Source organism: Callospermophilus lateralis, unplaced genomic scaffold (assembly GCF_048772815.1).
Source record: "Callospermophilus lateralis isolate mCalLat2 unplaced genomic scaffold, mCalLat2.hap1 Scaffold_147, whole genome shotgun sequence".
NCBI classification, from domain to species: Eukaryota; Metazoa; Chordata; class Mammalia; order Rodentia; family Sciuridae; genus Callospermophilus; species Callospermophilus lateralis.
Genome location: NW_027512606.1, coordinates 2,862,268 through 2,876,145, shown reverse-complemented (window position 1 = coordinate 2,876,145; position 13,878 = coordinate 2,862,268). Strand labels below are relative to the sequence as shown.

At 37.8% G+C, this 13,878-nt stretch overlaps 1 pseudogene; it reads right to left on the bottom strand.

Annotated features, from left to right (window-relative positions):
* Positions 1-13,878, bottom strand: part of LOC143390064 (cilia- and flagella-associated protein 107-like) — a 62,967-nt pseudogene that overhangs the window by 45,536 nt on the left and 3,553 nt on the right.

The window sequence follows — 13,878 nt, the reverse complement described above, 5'->3', positions numbered from 1 at the left end:
CATTCCTGCTTCTGCCTTGCCTTCACTCTCTTCAGATTTTGACAGTATTTTGGGTTCCCCTGTCAATCAAGTGTTGTCCTGAGCTTCTCCTTTAATTACTGTTGTCAGTCCTCCTATATATCTCTTAGGCAGCTCTTTTTATTATCCCACTAATTTCTTGATTTTTAGAAGTGTCTTATGCCTTGCAAGTCCATCTTGAATTTTCTTTCTTTCTTCCAGAATTGGGGATTAAATCCAGAGGTGCTCTAACACTGAGCTACATCCCCATCCTCTTTTACGAAAATTTTTGTTTTGAGATAGGGTCTCATTAAGTTGCTGAGGCTGAAATTGAACTTGTGATCATCCTCCTCAGCTTCCTGAATTGCTGGGATTACAGGCATGCACCACCAAGCCTGGTCAGTCTTAGAATTTCCTCTAGGAAAGCACTTGCCTTTCTGTTGTGGAGAGTGAAATCAGCTAATAGGCTCTGGCTTTTAATGCTTCCAGGCTCTGCTTCAGTTTTATTGCTTAGGCCATGCTCTTTCCCAGCAACGGCCAGCCAGCAGCTGTCCACAGTGGTGTGGACACACCAATAATAACTATGGGAGGAGATGGGTATGTTAACTGCCTGATTGTGGTAATCATTCCACAATGCATACAGAAGTGTCTACTCAGTAAAGGATAGTCTCTAGCTTCCTATTGGGTCAACAGAGACATTGTCCGTTCTACATGGTGAGCAAACCTTCTCCTGTCCCATCCTGCTTTCTTTCCCTTCTTATCTTTCACAAACTTAATTCTTCCCCTGCCCCATCAGCAATCATGGCTCAATAAACCTCTTTCATTCCTGCTTTCATTTTAGCATTCACTTCTCAGAGAACCCAAGTGATGTTACAACTAACAGTGTCGGTTACCCAAAGAGAGTAACTAAGAACAGAGTAGGGACGAAGAGCATGAGAAGAAGATTAACATTAAACAGGGATGAGAGGTGGGAGGGAAATTGAGGGAGAAGGGAAATTGCATGGAAATGGAAGGAGACCCTCAGGGTTATACAAAATTACATACAAGAGGAAGCGAGGGGAAAGGGAAAAATAATACAAGGGGGAGATATGAACTGCAGTAGAGGGGGTAGAGAGAGAAGAGGGGAGGGGAGGGGAGGGGAGGGGGGATAGTAAAGGATAGGAAAGGGAGCAGAATACAACAGACAATAGTATGGCAATATATAAATCAATGGAAGTGTAACTGATGTGATTCTGCAATCTGTATAAGGGGTAAAAATGGGAGTTCATAACCCACTTGAATCAAAGTGTGAAATATGATATATCAAGAACTATGTAATGTTTTGAACAAACAACAATAAAAAAAAATAAAAAATAAATTAAAAAAGAGGCCAAGAGAAAATGGAAGTAAGGAAAACGTGAATGGGATTTAGGGCTAAGCAATAGCATTAGTAGGTGTCCTCACTCTAATTATCGTAAGTTTGGATCAGCAGAATTGGTATTTTGTTCAAAGCCTAAATGGCATTAGTACAGAATAATAGCATTAACCCAAGTGCTGTACACTCCCCTACACTAGCACAGGGGGACAAAAACCTCTCACTGGTTCCCCTCTCACAAATGGAGAGTACTGTTCCTGTTTTTATTCTTCAATAAATCCTATTCTTACCCTCAAAAAAATAAAAATAAAAATAAATTATTGTATTAGGCAGGCTTGTGTCCAAAACATTTGCTTTCATAATGCTTGAAACTTATTTGAATACCTCTGCTGGCAGTGTGATATTTACTCATCCTACAGAGCCCTCATCTTTGGCAGCAGCATTTTAAACATAGCTGTAGGCCAGACAGAAATTTTTTTCTTTGTAGAGATTGTTGAGTATTTTCTGTTCTTTTTAAAAATCTAATTGTTATTTAAATCCAATTATTTTACTCATCTGGGGTGCTCAGCGGGCATTTCATCAGAAAGATCACGGGATTTGACAGATGTGAACTGTGTGAAGTAGTCCCCTCCCTGTGATCAAGGCGTAAGATCCAGGGAACTCTGCATCCTCTGCCTTTCAGAAGGGTGCTCAGGGTTAGGGTCAGGCCTGGAGTTGCACTTGGATGATCAGTTGGCCTGGTGACTCTTAGTTATGCCTTCAGGGTATTGTTGCTCTGCACAAAGAGAGCATTCTCTGGAAGGTGTGGTTGAAGCATGAGGAGGAACAAAAAAGGAGATTGTACTGAGTGTAATAAATGATTAGGACCTGCTTTTCTGCTGCTAACAATTTTATCTAATAAACATTTATTTACATAAAAAAAGAAATATTTAGCCACTCTGGTGGGAGACACCTGTAATTTTAGCTGCTTGGGAGGCTAAGGCAGGAGAATGGCAATTTCAAGGTCAGCCTGAGTAACTTAATGAGACTCTGTCTTGATATAATTTTTTTTAATGTCTGGGGATGTAGCTCCATGGGAGAGTGCTTTCCTACCATGTACGAGAGAGACCTGGGTTCAATCTTCAGTGCTGCATGAAAGAAAAAAGAGAAAGAAAAAAGGAATATTTTAGGGCAAAATAGGTCTCACAGAACACTTTAGATTGCATCGAGGACTCTTGCAAGACAGCAAAATTACCTTCATGCTTAATTCCTCTCCCTCTGGGGAACCCTTTGTGGCTCAGTGAAAGAGTGCCCCTGAGGTCAATCCCTGGTACCCAAAAAGAAAAAAAAAAGAGCTAGATATCTAAGTTAAGGAGAGGAAATTCTACAGCAGCAGAGTTAGAACTTCCCAGTGCATCTCGACTCCCTGTTCTAGTCCATGTTCACTACAAGAAAATGGGTTCACAAATCCCAGGAGGAACTGGCTCTGAAAATTCTTGTATCTTCTTCACAAGAATTTTCAAAGCAAATAGAACAGGCAGTGATCTTTTTAATGCTAACTTCCTTGTATACCTAGCAAATTATTTGCATCCTTAACATTTCAGCTCAATTTCCACCTCTTTTGCAATATTTTCAGTGTCCTTGTACAGCAAAAATGACATTTTACACACATTTTACTTGAGTTTCTATTGTACTCATATATACATCCCTCAGTACCCTTTAGTGACTGTATCAGATTGTTTATAATTTGGGCTCCCCACTGTTTTGTGAGCCCATTAGAAGTATGAATGTCATGTCATATCAACTTCAATCTCCTATGTCTAGCACAATATCTGGCATGGAACAGACAGGAATTCAATAAGTATTTGTTAAATTTGTTAAATAATGAAATTAAATTAAAATTGATGATAGATTCATTTTTCATCTCTGCCAGAGAAATTGGATGGAATTGATGTGATACTTTCACATTTGACTTCATTATGTCAGTATGTACTTCCATTTTATAGTTCTCAATTATTTTTGAATACTTTACTTGACATTACTTTGACCTAAACATGTATATTTTTATGGACGTGATTACCTCTCATCTGTATGGATGAATAAAGTGAAATGAATGAAGGAGGAACTTAACCTCATTGGGCAAAAAGCATGCAAACTGCGGCTCCAAAGCATGGTTCGAACCCTGCTGCCTGAATATTCACAGGCAGATCATTTCTGCTCACTGAACTTCAGTTTTCTGATTTGTAATTAAGGATAAAATGCCTCCCACTGGATACGGTTGTGGAAGTCAGCTGTTATACACAAATCCTTAACAGGGCACATGGTACACAGTGGGTACCATAAAACATAGCAGTGTAAAATATTAATAAGTCAAAGTATTTTCTAAGCTAAAGCACTATACAAATGTTAGTTACATCATTACACTCTCTTGACACTTCATAGCTAGATTTATTATAATACATAGAAAAGAATCTAGGAGTCCGGGTGTGGTTGTGCACACCTGTAATCCAGCAGCTCAGGAGGCTTGAGGCAGGAGGATCATGAGTTCAAAATCAGCCTCAGCAACTTAGTGAATCCCTAAACAACTCAGTGAGACCCTGTCTCTAAGTAAAATACAAAAAAGGGCTAGGGAAGTGCCTTCGTGCTTAAGTACCCCTGAGTTCAATCCCTGGTACAAAAAGAAAAAAGAAAAGCACCTAGGAGAAAGCCATAGTGAAGCCCAAAGCTAGCCATAGTAACTTTTAAAAAAGGAAAAACAGGGCTGGCGCTATAGCTCAGCACCTGCCTCGCATGTGTGAGGCGCTAGGTTTGAGCCTCAGCACCACATAGAAATAAATAAATAAAGATATTGGGTCCATATACAACTAAAAAAAAATTTAAAAAGAAAAACAGAAAAGAAGTACAATGTGCTTATTCTTTATGGATAAAAAAAAATAAAAAAATAAAAAAGCCTTCCCTTTTCCAGCCAAGTGAGTCCTGTCACGACTTCTGTTCATTTTTATATCCACAGTTGTCCCAAGGAATTGCCTGTTTTTTTTGTATTTGTACAATGACCATCAACTGAAAGGCTGTGACTTCAGTTATAACCACCATACATCTTCTCTGGGCCTGCTCTTTCCACTCCCCACCCCCCTTCTCTCTGAGGTTGCTATAACAAAATACTATAAACTGAATATCTTAGAATCAACAAAATTTATCTGAAAGTTCTTGAGGCTAGAAAGTCAAAGATCAATGCACCAACAGATTTGTTGACGAGTGAGGACACATCTTCTCATATATGGTACCTTCACTGAGCCTTGCATGGTGAAAGGCAATAGCTACTTCTCTAGGGTCTCTGTTACAAGGATATTAATTCCATTCATAAGGCCTCATAATTTAATCACCATCACAAAGGCCCACCTTTTAATTTTTTTCTCATCGAGGATTAGGTCTCAACATTGAATTGGGGGTTGGACAAAAAACATTCAAACCATGGCAAACTCCAAAGGGAGAAACAGAGACAATAACCAACTGAAATGGGAAGTTGGCTCAGTACACCTTGCTACATAAATAGCCAAACCCATCTCTAGCCAAATGGCCAGAAAAGGATCAGGCATCCTGATGGAAGTGAGACCAGAAACTGGAAATGCATTAGGAGTCCAGAAAAGTGTTCTTTTTTATTTTTTATCTCTGCTTGCCTCATTGATTCATTTTTTTAAATTTTCTAATATCTATTTTTCCTGTTTCTCAATTCAGTCTCTAACTCACACATTTCCAATGATCCTCCATTTTTACATGGTCTGCCATTCTATTCACACATAGAAATTAATTGAATTGGTCATGGATCCTGTTCTCTTCAATTCTGGATGGGAGAGGATGAGAGAGCATCACATGTAGGAGTGTGTCACTATGACAAAATACTTAAAGGAGCAGAAGTTTATTTGGGGCTCACAGTTTCATGGTTTAGTTCATGGTCCATTGACTACATGGCTTTGGGCCTAAGATGAGATAGAACATCATGGTGGAAGGGCATGACAAAGCAAAGCTGCTCAGTTAATGATGGACAGGAAGTAGTGAGAAAGAGAGAGCTCAAGGAGTCAGGAACAAGATAGAGTCCAAGGCCACACCCCCAGTGTCCTACTCCCTCCAGTCATACCCCATCTGCTTACAGTTATCACCTAGTAATCCATTCAAACTATTAATACATCAAATGAATTAATCCAGCGATGGGATCACAGTTCTCATAATCAGGTCACCTCTTAACATTCTTGCATTGTTTAACAGATGATCTTAAGGTGGAGGGATGGAAGAAACCTAATAGCTAAACCATAACAGGAGGTTAATCCAATCGCTATGGATGAATAGGCAGTTCTCAGGCATAAAGATGATTACATAGGTAATCAGGTGTGCCTACAAGAATCCAGATTTGAACAAATTAATGTATTTGAGAGTCCAAAGCGTATGCAATTAAATAATATAAGAATTAATTAAATCAAGTCATGCAGATTTTATTAATTCTAACTACCATCACTTCCCCTGACCAAAGGCTGTTCAGGTTTTAAATAGTCAGTAAAGCTGCAAGATTGACACCATTTGTCTTTATTCTACTTAGAATTTCCACTGCCTGCTGTTACATTGCCCTGCTAACTATATGTCTAATCTTTGGAGCAAGACTGTTTAATAGAATTAGGCCTCCCTCTGAGTTCTGATTCCATGACCTTTGGCAAGTCTCTTTACTCCTCAAACTTCTAGATTCACATTTGTAAGATGAGAAAGTCATGTCTACTCTCCCTGCTCTCAGGATTAACAGGATATTGTCCACAAATAAATGCTGTACACATTTTGAAAACTATAAAAAATTTTTTGAATTGTAATAATCACTGTGGTTAAGGTCTCTGACCCTGAGAAACCTCCAATCTGAGATTATTTCCTGCCCTACCTCTTATTAGAATGTCTTTTAGGGCAACTTACTTCACCCATTTGTGTTTCAATTTCTTATCAATAAATTTAACATAAAATACTAAGTGATAGGTTATTATGAAGATTTAATATGATAATGTGAATAAAGAACTTTATATAATACTTCATATTCAAATATTCTTAATATAAAATATTGATATCTATTGAGGTTACAGATTAAACCTTTGGGTTCTATGCAAATCTAACTTAAACATTCAGTTTAGATTTGTAATCCATTCAAACTATTAATACATCAAATGAATTAAACCAGTGATGGGATCACAGTTCTCAGTTCCCTCTTTCTCTTTTTGAAAGGCAATTGTGGGTTTTCTTTTTCTCAATTATGACACAATTCACTTTAATTTTAATATTCACTAATACCAAATAAGGGCTGAAGATGTTCTTTAGTTGAGTGTTACTCAGGTACATTGGAGTTTTTAATTTTTATTTTTATTGAAGCATTTAAATTATATATTGTAGTGGGATTCATGACACCATATCAGTCTCCCAAATAATGCAGTGTATAATTTTTCAAAGTTTTGGGAGGGGGCAATACCCGGAATTGAACTCAAGGGCACTCTACTACTTAGCTACACTTTCAGCCCTTTTTGCTTTTTATTTTGATACAGGATCTCACTAAGTTGCTAAAGCTGGCCTTGAACTTGTGGTCCTCCTGCCTCAGTCTCCCAAGTCACTGGGATTACAGGTATACACTCCCTCACCCATCTTTCAGTTACCTCTTTTACTAGAAAATGATTGTGGTATTTGCTCTAACTCTAAAGAAGACTGTTTCCTCATATCCATTGACCTCGTGCTTATTAAGTTTTATGAATTTAATATTTTAATACTGCCATATATTACTTTCTTTTTTAAACAAAAATATTATTCTGACTCTGTAGTTCTATCAACCATCTTGAATTTTATGATATACATTGTGAGAATTTAACACCCCAGACTTATATTTCCCCACATCCCTGGCAGGCTTGCCTTTTTATTAACTGAAACTTACACTCTTAAATCCATATTCTGTGCCTTTCAAAGAGACAGGTAGATAATATCATTTTAACTTAAAATATTTAAATAACTCAATTTAATGTTAACTTTTTAAAGAGAGAGCAAGAGAGATAGAGCAATAGAGAGAGAGAGAGAGAGAGAGAGAGAGAGAGAGAGAGAGAGAATTTTTAATATTTATTTTTTAGTTATTGGCGGACACAACATCTTTATTTGTATGTGGTTCTGAGGATCGAACCTGGGCCTCACGCATGACAGGCTAGCTCACTACCGCTTGAGCGACATCCCCAGCGCCTCAATTTAATGTTAATGTGATATTGAGGAGCACCAGGTTACATATACATCTAAATAACAATATGTTTAACTTATAGTGTTCCTAGCCCAGGGGCAGATCTTGCTGTACAACCTTCACACCTGGTAGGAAAGATCCAGTAATAAAGCAAATATTTGAAGCAGAAGAAAGTCTTGATGTCATAGCTTCAAATCTCACCATGAAGGTGGCTCCCTCTCTTAAAGCTTGCTCTGCCTGGAGGAGCTGGGGAATCTAGGAGACTAGACCTGGCAGGGTGTGCCTCGCTACCCAATACGTCCTTAGCCAGGAAATCAAGAGAATTGAAAATGGACATGAAGGGCAGGAATCCCAGAGAGTTTTCTTCCACATCTAAATTACACCCATCATGTACAGTCAGTCTCATGGAGCAAAGGAGGACAGCTTTGCCAAGGAACAGAGTTCTTTGCATCAAACGTAGGAATCTGTACAGAGCGACACCTAGTGGTCTCCAGAACTTCTTTAGTAGCAAGAGTGGCCAAGAAGGTGCATGTGTTTGAGCATTTGTAAAGGAGTCCTTTTTCTTCCTACTTATTCATAAGCTGTGAGCAAGCTGAGTTGTTCATTGGTTTTGATTCCAATACAGCAAATATCTGGCTGCATATACACTCATTGTTAAATCACAGAGAGAATTAATATTTAATACTTGAGCAGCTGGTAGAAGCCACTGAGTGGAAAGAAACAGTGATTCTTATAGTTGAGAGAAATTGTTTTCTTTCCAAATCTAGAATATTAAAGCCACAGTGTGAAACAAAAGCACTGTATTCAACCCAATAGATTTCAAAGAACCAATATCTTTTATAGATGGATTCTTCCAGATTTATGTCAGAATTCAATCCCAAGAATCCTTACTGGGTCTTTTACCCTTCCTTGGAGTGGACCTATGTAGTTAGTCATCTCTACTCCTGGTACAGGGGAAGTTGGATGCTAAGACATTTATAATGTACTGAGGAAATTATAGCTTACCCTCTGGATCTGTTCTGGTCCAAGAACCATATACAACTCCTCTGTGATGCTTCAGGATGTTTGTACTTCAGCAAAACTGAAGAATATCAGATCAACATACAAATGTCAATTGTATTTTTATATACTAGTTTTAATAGATAATCTGAAAATAAAATTTCAAGAATTCCATTTTAATAGTACCAAAAGGAATAAAATACCTAGGGATAGGTTTTTAAAAATAAATTTAAACATATACTCTGAAAACTATAAAATATTAATGAAATAAATGAAGATTCAAATAAGTAGAAAGACATCCCATGAGTTGAAATGTTAATATTTTTAAGATGAAATGGATCCCTAAATTGATCTACAGATTAATGGAATCCCTATCAAGTTTCCAGTATATATATATATATATATATATATATATATATATATATATATATATATATATCAGAAATTGACAATGTCATATGAAGTATAGATGGAAATTATTATTAATAATTTAGAAATAATAAAAATTATTTCTAAACATTTATGTTCTCACCATACAGATTGAGGATATGAATTACACATCACTCATCATTGTGTCAAGCAAAATATTTGTAACCCTGTTGAATTAATTGGTATCCCCAACATTTTGGATTTTCCATCACCTAGTGTTTGTCTAAGAGCCTTTGAGATGACTTGAGTAGACTCCAGAAACCACAGATCCAGCCTCGCCCACACAAGTTCTTTGAGATTTGCAGCAGTTACTTGCCAAATAATTAGAACCAAGAGCTTGTTTATGTTAATGTTGATTTTAATCCATTCCTTGTCTGAAGAGTTACTTTTCTGGAGTGTTTTTCATCAGGAGTTCAGTCATCCAATTCTCTCTAGTGGTCCTCGTCCAGTCTCCCAGGTCCCTCCTGACCAATAATACAGTCTCTATACTTTCCTATCCCTCTTCCTCCTCCATCTCTCCTGTCCTTCTAACATCCCCTCAATTTGGAACTCTGTATCCAACAGTGAATATTTAACCATTTTTTTATTGTACTGGTCTAGTGCCAGGCTGACAGTTACCTCCATCTTCTGCTTTGGTGCTCTTTGGTGCTCATTCATCCAGTCAGTCAGTCAGTCAGTCAGTCAATAAATTTATAGCAAGTAACTAGAATGTAAACCATGCTGTTCAAGTTGCCCTGTTGCCTTGATTACCTTTTATGTTTATTCATGATGTGGAAATTGAGTGTTTATTTTCTTATGCAGCCAAAGGGATTTATGTCACATAGGTAATAATGTTGGAGAAATTTGGTGTTTGTAACATGCTAATACCTAGTGATAAACCAGCACACTTGCTGATTAATAATTTTCATATTTGAAGGATCTCAAAAAATGAATCAACTCTTTTCATCTACTATAGGCATCAGTATTTTAATCAATTCCAATTTCAAACCCATCTTGAAATTTAAGCAAATTGCCATCTGTTGCCTGAGTTGTACTGGTTATTGCTTCAGTGTTACTGTTACCTTCACAGCTTAAGTAAAAAAAAAAAAGAAAAGAAAAAGGAATAAGAAAAATTGTTGAGCATTAACATCTCGCTTGTATATTCATTCATACTGTATGATTACTGGCATCTCTCCAGAAAATATGGCCTAGTTTCTAGAAGCCTCTTCAGTCTGTCATATTAAAAGATGCATGACAAGAATGGGGATGTGGCTCAAGTGGTAGCACGCTCGCCTTGCATGCGTGCAGCCCAGGTTTGATCCTCAGCACCACATACAAACAAAAGATATTGTGTCCGCCGATAACTAATATATGTATGTGTGTGTGTGTGTATGTGTGTGTGTGTGTATATATATATATATATATATATATATATATATATATATATTTAAAAAAATCTCTAAACTGTTTAAAAAAAAAAGATGCACGACAATTTAATCAACTCAAGAATTTGATTATCTGCACCTATGTTTTTTTTTTCCTTTTTAATAGTGCAACAGAACCCTTCAGTCCCATTTGAAGAAGGTCCCAGGAAAAACTGTGAGCTTCACAATGAGACTGAGATCTTTGGTTCCAGAGATCCCTGGATGCTCCTGGATCGCGGCCTGAGCAATGAAGGATAGGGTGAGCAGAAACCCCAGGTCTAGCCTGACAGATCCAGTTTCAGAGACAGTTTCTAAGCACAGTGCTTGCACAGGCCTTCCCCTTTCTCTCACTTCTTGCACAACCATTAGTCCCATTTTGTAGGTGCTACCTGCAGAGAAAAGGAAACAAAAAGAAAAAAAACAATTTAAATCACGTCTCGTTTGGTCTTCATGGACGCCCACCTTCCTGGTCTGCCTCCCAGACTGTGTATTTGATCTGTCAGAACTGGCCTTTCTCCACAGATTCATACCTCTCTCTAGTAACTGACTGCCTACACCTGAAGTTTCAAATGTTTTTAAATCTTGTAGACAACTCAGGTTATTGTAGGGCTGGAAGCACCCTCAGAACCTCATTACTTTAAATTTAGTCCATGGACCCGTAGTATCAAGTTTCTGTTTCAGAAACTTGCAGAAATGCCAATTGTTAGACGCTGTTCCAGACCTTGACCGAATAATCATCTTGGGGGCTGTATTTTTCAAAGCCTCCAGGTGAATCTGATACTAAGTAAAGTTTGAGAAACCCTGGCATGTCTGTTATCTGGTGCCACTCTTCATACCCTGACCTTGTGTCTAAAGCCTTCCCCCCCTCCCACATCCTGTGTCTTAGATTTCTTTTCCACAGTTTCTTATCCCTCCCACTTTGTTTCTCCTAGGTTAGGTTCCAGATTCCAACCTCTACTGACTGCTCTACACTGAAGTCCATATTGGTACCTCATTCCTGCATTTACCCTCTCTTCTAGGTTCAGTCTCTTACCTGCTGCCTATAAAAGCCAACTTTAAGCTTCATTTTCAACCTACTTCCTGCCCACAGCTCCTGACCTGACTGCAGAGGGTGACATCTACACATGAAAGCCACCAGGGCATAATGCCACTAACACAGGGCTCCAAACTGCCCTCTGTCATCTGTCTTTCCCCTTGCTGTCCCACTTCCACATGGGTCCCAGTTGCTTCCCTAAAGAACAAAATTGATATCACCCTCTGCCTAAAATTTCCTGTGGATTTCTAGTTTTCTGCAGGATCAAATCCAAACTCCTTAGCATAACATCCAAAGCCCTCCACAGGCTGTAGCTAATTTCATGGTTATTGCTCCCTTCACCCTAGCACCACACCTCTGCCAATTCACTTTCTAGTCTCATCTAGCCCTTCGCTTGTCAGACCTCAGTCCCTATGTGCTTGCTATTTCCTCTGGCTGGATTGCTCCTCTCCTTACTTTTTCCCTGGGAAAATGTCTACTACTCAAGACTCAATTGAACTGCCATCTCCTTGGTAAGACCCTTGCCACCTCCTCCAGGCTCAATTATATGCACTGTCTTCTGGACACCTCAATCACAACTCTAAATTCATTACTTGTGGTATTGTGTTTGAATTCACACTTCACACATTGTCTTCTCACACTGGAAGCTGTTCTTGGCCAGAGGTAGTGTCTGGTCTTAATTGAGATACCCAGAGCCCAGCACAGTGAGGGACACATTGTAGAAACTCAATAAATACCATCAAAAGAATATTCAGATTTTAAGAACTATGCCTCAAGGAATATTGTTGTAGGTCAAATCACTTTATCACTGCAATAAGGAAGCTTTATAAAAGTGCATAAAGTAAACCCCTTTTTAAGTCAGAGAGCCATTTTGTGAACAAAAGAACTAGTCTGTAATATTAAATAATCAATTCCAATTTCTCTGTAACAGTATTTTCACATTTATGATTATCCTAATATGGAAGCATGCTTATTATTTTTCTAAGAGTGTTTTCAATCTCCAGTATCTTTCTAACTCAGGAAGTTTCTTGTTTCTTTTGAGTACCTCAGAGTTTGTTGTATTCTGACTTATAGAATAGGGTTTCTTAGAAAAAGACAAAAGAATGGTGTGCAGGTTGTGAGTTCATGATTATATAATTTTTTTAATTTAAAATACCTTATAAGGCTTAATTTTAATATATGCAATAAATCTTATAGGTCTATGAAGAGAAAAACATAACAATTAAAAAATTGTTACCTAAAATATGAATATGATATTTTCACATGTAATTTCACTTGAGCCACCCAGCAAGCTTATGATTTTTATTTGAGAGACAAAAATAGTCATTTGACTAGTTTTGCCCTCTGGGACTATGTAGTGTACAAACTGTACCATCATTCTTTTTTTTCCTTCTTTTTTTAAAGAGAGAAGAGAGAGAATTTTTTAATATTATTTTTCAGTTTTCGGTGGACACAACATCTTTATTTTATTTTTATGTGGTGCTGAGGATCGAACCCAGTGCCCTGCATATGCTAGGCAAGTGTGTTACTGCTTGAGCCACATCCCCAGCCCTGTACCACCATTCTTGATGGCCTTGATGCAAGGAGTCTATATTTTAATATAAACAGTTCTCTCCTAGCACTCAGCTGGGCCTCTCCTAGACCAGCAGTTGAACTGAGTCTTGCTTTAAACCAGTTAAATAGACTCTGTGGGTGGACCCACATATCAGCTTTCAAAAATCTATGGGTCATTTTCTGTGGGCACAATGATTGTAGGAAGATGATGCTCCTCAGTTGGCAGAATACACAGACCATATGCTTCCTACACTATACTGGCCAGTCCCTGAAACAAAGACTCATCTTATGTGCTGCACCATTATTTAATGTGCTGGATTTTTTTGTGTTGCTAAAAAAGAATTGTTTATAGCCATTTTATCCTTGAACCTAATTATGTTTAACATAGAAACACAAAGTATTTTTGACATTTCTGTTGTTGTTGTTTTTGAGTACTAGGGATTGAACTTGGGGGCACTCCACCATTAGGCCACATCCCCAGTCCTATTTTGTATTTTATTAGAGACAGTGTCTCACTGAGTTGTTTAGCATCTCTCTTTTGCTAAGGCTGGCTTTGAACTCACAATCCTCCTGCCTCAGCATCCCCCGCCACTGAGATTACAGGATTTGTGAAGTTTTAATATGGCATTTTTCAGGAATAGAAGTATCCAATAAATAGAAGACTATTCTTTTTTAAAATTCAGAACTATACAATGAGTTGTTGGAAGTAGGTCTTTGCCATTTTAGAAATGTATGTGTATCACTTGAAGCAATGCTAGTTAAGTCACCCTCATAACACACCTGAATTAATCTGTATTTTAGCTGTTAAATTCACAGGAGATACTATGCACAGGTGCAAGCATATGTCTACTGTGTGTCTACTTCTATGTCTAATGTAATTGTATCTAAGCAC